Genomic DNA, 9,635 nt, shown 5'->3' on the forward strand with positions numbered 1-9,635 from the left:
TATAAGTCACCGACCAAGCAAAAATGCGAAATCCTTAAAAATCAATTCATACATTAAACTACAGTCCCTAGGAGATTATCATCAAACGGCAAAAGTGTTTATGTTTATTATTTTTAAAAAGCACTCTATTATTAAACACTTGACTGAACTTTCAGTCTTACATGTTCTTGTGTTTTGTACAATCATCAGGCTTTTATAATTTTGAGTTTCATAGTTTTAATTAATTATAAATTGTGATTTTATTTTCCCTATTTCAAGGAGATAATTAACCCAAGATGAAATTTAAAAAATAAAAATAAATATAAAGCCAAATACAGTAATTATGGGAAGTCGGTAAAGGGTTTTTTTTTTTTTTTTTTTTTCATTTTATTTTGTTCTTTTGTCTTTTCATAATTTTGTGGGCTCAAAATAGAAAGAAAGAGTTTAGAAACTGGAAATAAAAAAACAAAAAAGTGCAGCAGGATTACACAAGTGATGTCTTTGGATTCTCATCAACTATGAACTGTAATTGTATTTTGGAGTTTGTAGTAAAAATTTCAAATTAATTTATTGATCATCAAATGCCGGACGTGGGAGGGACATTGTTTATTACAAATAGGTACATTGGGTCCTTCACAAAATTTAACCCTTCATTTTTTTGGTTGCACTTTATTTTTTTATTTTTTTTTACTTAACCTCGTATTAGGGCCTGTTCATATTTACTGAATTGAGCTGAACTGAACTGAACTGATTGGAGCTGAACTGAACTGAACTGATTGGAGCTGAACTGAACTGAATTGAATTGAACTAAGCTGAATGAATATTTTATGAGAGAGGGAAATTAAGAGCTGAACTGAACTGAACTGATTGGAGCTGAACTGAACTGAACTGAGCTGAAATGAATATTTTATGAGAGAGGGAAATTAAGAGCTGAACTGAACTGAACTGAACTGAACTGATTGGAGCTAGACTGAACTGAACTGAACTGAACTGAAAATAAGTAAATATGAACAGATCATTAAAGTGGTCAATTAATCATTTTTGGTATTAATTCCTATCTATACCTTTTAATAAGTTTTGGATAATTATACTTTTTGGTACTCGTAATTATTTACTTACTCCGTACTAGATAAAGCCCGTGCGATGTACGGTTTGTTTGAATTTTTTAAAATAATTATATATATTTGATAGATTTGTTTTCATTGATGTTATGTCTTTTTTAAAAAAAATAAAAAATAAAAAATAAAAATTTAAGTTGGTGGCAAATTATACCACTAAAAATATTTGTATACATATTCCCTCTCATTAATATTACTACTCGTAAGTTGTAACGACTATAGTTGACTTTAAGACAAGAAGAAAGAGCTCCCAAGACATGATTAGTTATGCCGCGTGCGTGTTAGCCACCCTGATAAAAATAAAAATATGTTTTTGTCAGTTTTGGTATATAAATATAGCTGTAATGACACTACTTTGTTTCTTAAAATTTTTCCTATTTGGAAACTACACGCTATTATCTTTAAAATTATTTTCAATATATTAGAAAAAACATAGTTAAGGGTCTGTTCTCATTGACTGAACTCAGCTGAACTGAACTGAACTGAACTAAACTGAACTGAGCTGAACTAGACTGAACTGAACTGAACTAAGCTGAACTGAACTGAAATGAATATTTTATAAGAGAAGGAAATTAGGAGCTGAACTGAACTTAACTGAATTGAAGTGAGCTGAACTGAATTGAACTGAGCTGAACTGGACTGAATTGAACTGAATTTCAACGTAAGAGAATAGGCCCTAAGTGGAGTCTTAATTTCAACGTAAGAGAACAGGCCCTAAGTGGAGTCTTATTTAATTTGTTTAAATAACTTTTAGAATACCAAATCAACGCAAATTTTTATATACCGCATGTTGTATCGTGCGACAGGGGTTACTTGAGTTTCTCAGTCAAGGTTTACTTGAGTTTCTCGATCATGGGTTACTCGAGTTTCTGGGGTTACTTGAATTTCTCGGTCGAGGGTTACTCGAGTTTTTCGGTCAAGTGTTACTCAAGTTGTCGGGGTTACTCGAGTCACAATTTTACTTGAGTTTCTCGGTCAGGGGTTACTCAAGTCATAATTTTTTGTATGCGGCCTGACCGAGAAACTCGAGTATCCCTTGATTAAGTAATCCTTAATTGAGTGTACCCCTCGAGTAACCCCTGTCTGAACCCCTCAAGTAACCCTGACCGAGTTATTCAAGTAACCCTTGACAGAAAAACTCAGGTAACCCCTAACAAAAAAACTCAGGTAACTCTTGCCGCATGGTGTGCCTTGCTGCACCAAATAGTTGCTTCCAAATCAATGATTTTAAATGTGTATTGACAAACACGAAAAGGGGGCATGAGAATAACTTACGGAGTATATCCTATTCACTTTTACCTTATTTTTGTTGAACTGAAATTATTTTTATTAAATTGAAATTCTTTTTGCTCAACAAAAATAATTTTGATTGATTCTTTACTATATCTTTTTTGTTTTTTTTAATGGAATGGGGAGGGGTGAATTCATTAAATAAAAATAGTCATTTAGCACTTATAATCATCCCTTAAGAGAGCTAAATTCTCAATAAAAGAATTAAACACCCCTAAACTAATGGCATCACTTTTGAACTGCTCGTGGATAATAAATTTTAGGTACGGTATCTGTATAAAATTTTATAATATAATAAACTAAGTCATGTGGTTCTGTTCCTCAACTTGATGATGACACATGTGTGACACCTGTAAAGTGTCTTTTGATGACGTCAACTTGAGTCTGAATGCAGGGTGATGTTTGATAATGTCAACTTGAATTCAGGGGTTTTGTTTGAATACACCTAAACGAGGGCTTATGAAGCTTAATCTCGTTCAAACGTGTTTGTTGTATTTGAACAAGTCGGCACGAATTTGATGTGCTTATTGACTTATTTCAAAGAGAACTCCGTTTGAGTTTTACGAGCTCTTGGGAATAATGATTTTTAGATCCCTCAAATGAGGAATGAATGGTGTATTTATAAGAGGCAAGAACCCCTAAGTGGATTTAGTAGGTTTGGGCTTGGCCCACTTTAATGACTTGGAAGTCTTTTATTTTATTTTATAACCCGAATTGTATTTGATTAATTCGGATTATTGATTGGGCGGGCCAAAAAATAATTAAAATGGGGATTATTAATATGATTTTAACCCAAATTAATTTATTTAATTTAATGTAAAACACTAATAAAATTTCTATGTCTACAAATTGTCCTCTTAAGATTGTGACACATACACGATTTGAAGTGTTTGCGTGACAAGGTCTCGACTCTTTTATTTGACTTGGGAGTCACTAGCACTTAGTATTTTATTTTATTTTTTTTATTTTATTTTTTTGTACCGAGTTTGATGTATGGGGACGCATGGGCTTCAAGATAAGAGTCATAGTCGTACTAGGTTTTGATCTCCTAAAAGATCATTGTCCATATATTAGGGTAGCTATGTGATTCTATAGTGATCAAAGAAAATTTGATCATCATAAGGCAAAAGTGGGCCCAATGAGGTGTCATCCTCATGGCCACAAAAAAATCCCTCCTTAATTTAATTTTCCAAGATTCATTTATATAATTTTCCAAAATATTGAAAATCAATTTCAAATAAGATTTTGTTATTTACATAAATCAGAAAATGAAATAATTAGAAACTTAAAAAAAAAAAAAGATTTTAAGTGATGCTAATTACTCTCTATCTTAGGGTTTACTTAATCCCTTTCTCTCTCTTTTCTCCCTGTCATCTCCGGGGTCCGGCGACGATCGAAAATGGCTAATTACATTATCATAGTCTTTATAAACGTCTGGAATGGAGCTCATATTCATGGAGGCTATCTTTTTTAGGGTGTCTTCTGTTAGATTTACTAATAATTTTACCCCCTTTCTCTCTCCTTTGTACCACTGGGATTCGTTCTCCGGAAACCACTTTAAATCACCGCGAATCGATTTGTGGAAACGGATAGCCCTTGTATGGACTTCAATGGAGTTCATTGTATTCCTTGTGTTTTGGGTATGTGATAAATCTCGACAAACAGACTTTTACATCTCAATTTGATATGTTGTTCAATCAAATTAGTCTTTTTCAAAAAGTGAATTAGAGTAATTATGGCGTTTTATGTGCAATTTTAGAAATTTCTGCAATTTCAGAAATTTCATTAATGGTGGTCGAATGACCTGAGGGGGATGATGAACAATAACAATTCCTCAGTTGGAACGAGACATATAGTTAACGGAAACTTCCACCTCCGAACTAGGACAATTCCAACACCCTACAATTTAGGATATATTAAAAATTAAATAACAAGATATAACATGGTCGAAGAACTGTCCCATTGACACTGAAGTCCTACTCTTAACATGGCTATTTGGTCCAGGGTTCGATTCTCACTAAGAATTGCTAAAAAAATTTTCTCTTTTTTTTGGGCATTAAATTATTTGGACATGTCCAACTTCGTACAAGGTATATTCCAAACAAACATTATGTAGGATCTATCTATAAATCTACGTGGTAATTACCTTACTATATATTACTTTCGGATATCATAGTTATCAAAGTAGGTGGTTTGTCCACAAACCAAAAAAAAAACCCTACCCCTAAGAGGAAAATAAAAAAAACCAGCAATCACAATAAATCTAAATACAAGCATATAATCATACAAAAAAGAGCTACAGGGAATTGAAATAGGATTATAATGTTGTTTAATCAATTAAGTTAAGTGAATATGTCAATAAAGGGACAATCATTTAACATATGGTATGAAGGATGTAACAATGCAAGGAACGAGTGAGTAACATGTCCATATTTATGTAGCGAGCACAACTGACAATTTTAGCACATGGTGAGTCAAATATGTACCCTATATTTCAAGAAAAGAAACTACATGGATACAAACAGAACATGAAACATGAAACCATTTACTGATCTATGAACACTGAAGAGGAGTGTGACTTCATCCTAATGTTGGTTCCATACAAACCATGTAAAGACTATTAGATTTTAGATGGGAAAAGAATACCTACGTATACTAGTTATGGTCACTCGTCATTACAAGAAAACCAAAGTGCAACTTCGATGATTTCAAGGGTTTCATAGTAAGTACGAGAATTCATTTGATATGTACACCGAAATCACTTAGGACCTCGGATTACACAAAATGGTCAAGTTTGATCACTAAAAAAAATCTCAGCAAATCCACCGTCTACAACTATGAAAACATAAGTTCAATACATTGTAATTAGTTTGTATGAAGAATTCATTTGATCCGAATCACTTAAGACCTCGGATTACACAAAATAATCCAGTTTAATCACTCAAAGAATCCCCACCAAATCCACCGTCTACAGCTATGAAAACAAAATTTCAATACTCTACAACAAATTAAACCCTAATTATTATAACCAGATTTCACATTAACAACATAATCGGTTACATCTTACCAACTAGTTTACAATTTAAGTAGTTCACAAAGAAACTACATTGTAACAGTTTACAAATTACCTTGCACCGAGGGGGAGAGTTCAGAGGATGAACAGTATGGTAGAACAAAGAGAAAGAATTGAACGAATAATTTAGAAAGAGAAAACGAAAAGGGATTTATGAGGAAAGAGAAAATTTAGGGGTTTTTGTACATAGACGTTGGGGAACACCTACAAGGAACCGTTAACCACCAAAAAAAGTTAAAATTTTCAATTTTGGGAAACCGCCCACCTTTGGCTTCAAATCTTTTAAAGGAAATTGGATTTTGAATGCCATAGATATTACTAGGAACACATATGGATGGTTCAAAAAAAATTTGCTAGCCAAAGTTTTGGGGGTAGATAATCAACTAAATTTACACAAAATTCAAAAGTTTGGTTCTTTTAGCACAAGTCAAGGTTATATAGTAACGCGTTGTAGGTTATTGCGTACTCCATCACTGGTGTCGAGGCTATGTGTTGCCACTGGATGTTATTCACGTGCAGATAGCGTCGTTATCTATTAGTGGAAAGGACATGTTAATGGTATATCAACATGGTAACTGTTTCTACGTCATTGACATTGATAATCCTATGAGCCACGAGTTACGTATAGTTACGTACATGTTCACAATTATTACGGTCACATGCCCCTACTACATAAGTATACATGTTGTAACGTTGCGGCTGTAGTATATATGTAGTGCATTCACCTATACACATATGTGTATATGTTCTATAAGTTAATAGCAATATGTAATATAAAGTTCAAGTTTATCCAAAACATATGTGTCATTTTTATTGATCTTATTACCTCGTTTTTGTTACAGTGATAAAATATAAGTTACTGATGTCTTCTCATTTGAATGACCACAACCACTAATATATGCTAGTATCTACCACTTGTGTTTATGGATAATACCTACATATTGTGTATTGGCAAAGCCATGTACGCTATTGGATATATCCACGTAGTTTATATATTACCCCCACCTATCCACCCCATCACATAAACCAATTTTCTATACTCGACGGAGAGAGAAACAGTGACGGGGTCGTTGGTGATGCACAAGTGTTTATGTGGCAATCACCAATAATAACAGTTCACCATCTTCTTAAACTTATACGACCATCATCACGACAATCTCTGCAGTTTGAACTTGCCAGAAGTTCAATAAATACAAATAAAGTGACTCCATCATCACGACAATCTCCGTCGATGACTCTATGAAAAGGGATTTTTAAAAGAGAGAGGATCCCCATGGTTGAGAGGAGATTCCGGAAGACCGTCGGTGACTCCATGAATACGAACTCTAATCACTCGGTTTATAAAGGCTATGGTGATGTTCCATAATGATACGACAATTATGTCTTCCGTTTCCGGACAACGGACCCCGGTGGTCGACAGGAGAGAAAGGGGTAAAACAAACCCTAAAAAGAGAGATTCCAGAAATCTCTCGATGACTCCTTGAGTACATACTCCATGTTCTTTGTTTATAAAGGCTATGGTGATGTTCAGCAACGCACGACCGTTTTGGGAAGCAGTTGGTAGCTTGGTACAACCGGTGACCGTGAAGACTAATTCAAAGGAGAGAGAAATGGTGTTAAGCAAACCCCAAGAGAGAGAATAATTAGTATTACTCACCTTAATTTACTTAACTAATATATAACAATTTCTAATCAATTTATTTTCTGATTTTCAGAATTATTATAATCTGATTTTTCTAAATTATAAAATTAATTTACAAAAATTTCTTAGGTAAAACCTTTTAAAGTGACCTTTTTGTTCAAAAAAACCTTTTAATTTTTTTTTTGCCAAGAGAAACCTGTTTTAAATTTTTTTTTTTGTTCAAGACAGCCAACACCCATTTTCCGACGTTGACTGAACATATCCTGACGTTGACCACGTGTTTTCCCACATGTGTGTGGCACAAGAATTCTAATTTCCTAATGATACCCCATTTTCCCTAATTTCACACTTTTTTCCCTCGAATTAAACATTCTCTCTCTCTCCTTCTCTTTAATTTCCTTGTGGATACCCTCATCAACCCACTCGATTTTGTCACATCTCTTTGCCAGTCTAAAATACCCTCATCAATTCACTCAAATTTGTCACAACCCCTCTGCCAGTTTCATGGTCATAAATTTTGCATGCAATGAATTTCCTCCCAGGATTATCATGGGTCCATGAAGTCCTCTTTGCAACAGGAAAATCACAACAACACCTCATAACACCTCTTCAATCCATATTTGCTGCATAATTGAGAAAATTTAAAAAGGGGGAAAAAACCATAATTTCTAATCAAGAATCGAAAAACACAGAGATAGACAAATTAAACACTTACCTCTAGTCGAAAATTGGTGGGAAAGTCTTCTATTGCTTCGAATTGGCTGCACTCCAACAATGGTGTAACACCCCCAAATCTCCCTATATGAAAATACCAATATAATACGTATAATTATATCGTAGAGATAGACTTGGGCGTATTACCGCCGCGTGATTACGCAAGGCTACTCAAAATACTTAACTCAACAACAAAACTTGCAGCGGAAACTCAACTTTCTTTTATTAATACTTATAAAAAATAGTAACATTGTTATGAGGGCTCAAAAATAAAGACAAGACCAACATCCCTAAACTAGGTGAAGCAAATCCCTGGACTCCCATATGCTCATTTATGACTCCACCTGAAAACAGTCAACACTGCTTACCATTACAGTAAACAGGGCGAACCAAAACAAATAAGAAATACGGATTATCAAAATATGCTAAGTACAATAAGTGCAAGATAGTGTAAACTCCATTTATTTGCAAACATGCTTTTAAAACCAATTCCAATAATTAATCCAATAAATTCAAAACTCATTATTCCAAAACCGATTCCAATGATTCAATATTCAAAATAATAATTAATAAAACCAATTCCTTTTAATCCAATTCCTCACCCAAGTGTACTGTGCACACCCCCCAAGCTAGTCTCCTTATATTACAAGGCTATTCTTGAGGAAAGACCCGGTCATACAAAGTCCAAGGCCTTATCAATAAACCAAATCCGCATAGTGGGATTACTAACATGCTTATAAAGCATTAATAATAATAATAGTAATAGTAATAGTAATAGTAATAGTAATAGTAATAGTAATAGTAATAGTAATAGTAATAGTAATAGTAATAGTAATAGTAATAGTAATAGTAATAGTAATAGTAATAGTAATAGTAATAGTAATAGTAATAGTAATAGTAATAGTAATAGTAATAGTAATAATAATAATAATAATAATAATAATAATAATAAGGATAAAAAATTCTCTAGGTTAGGGCGATTAGGGGGGTTCCACGTTCATTTTCAGGCGGTTTTCCGGCATCAATTCAGGTAGCTTGTGGCGGTGGTTTCATCTTCCTTACAGGTCCGGCGAAGATTCTCAGTGGTGGCTCTGTTTTCAGGCGTTTAAGGGGCGACTTTCCAGGCTATTTCTGGCGTTTTTCAAGCGTTTTTTTGGGCGTCTATTCAAGGGGTTTTCTCAAGCAGCGACAGGGTTCGTTTTTCTGGTGTTATTGACGATATTGTGTGGCAGTTTCAGGGCGTGTTTTGGTGCAGTTTTGGGGTGCAATCAGTAGCAGTTTCGGGTCCAAATCAGTAGCAGTTTCGGGTCCAAATCAGCAGCAGTATCGGGGTGCATTTCAGTTGCAATTTAGTAGCAGTTTCGGTGCTATTCTATAGCAGTTTCGGGTGTTATTCTTTTTGGGTTTTTGTGGTCAGTTTTTGTTCTAGTGTGATTGGTTTTTTTTGGGTCTGTTGGCTCGAATTGCTTGTGCTTTGGTGCTTCTGGCAGTTTTGGTCATTTTATGCGATCAGGTAGTACTTTATCGCATTGCTTTGTTATTACCTTGCGTTGTCCAATTTGTGTTTGGTGTTGCTATATATTGTTGTGCTTCTCTTTGTGGCTGCATTCGGGGTTTTTGCATAGTTTTGGTGCTCTTTGATATGGTGATTTGGCAAGTGGTGGGTGTTGATGCTCTTTGTTTCAGATTGTGGGTTTTTGTTGGGGTTCTTGCTTTCAACTTTGTGGTCGGTTGTGTGTAGCTTTGTCGACTACTATGGTGCAGTTTCATTGTCCTTTTGTAGGTCTTAGTGGCTGTCAAGATGGAAACGGAAATGGTC

This window comes from Chenopodium album, chromosome 2, assembly GCF_948465745.1.
Source record: "Chenopodium album chromosome 2, dcCheAlbu1.1, whole genome shotgun sequence".
Classification (NCBI taxonomy): Eukaryota; Viridiplantae; Streptophyta; class Magnoliopsida; order Caryophyllales; family Amaranthaceae; genus Chenopodium; species Chenopodium album.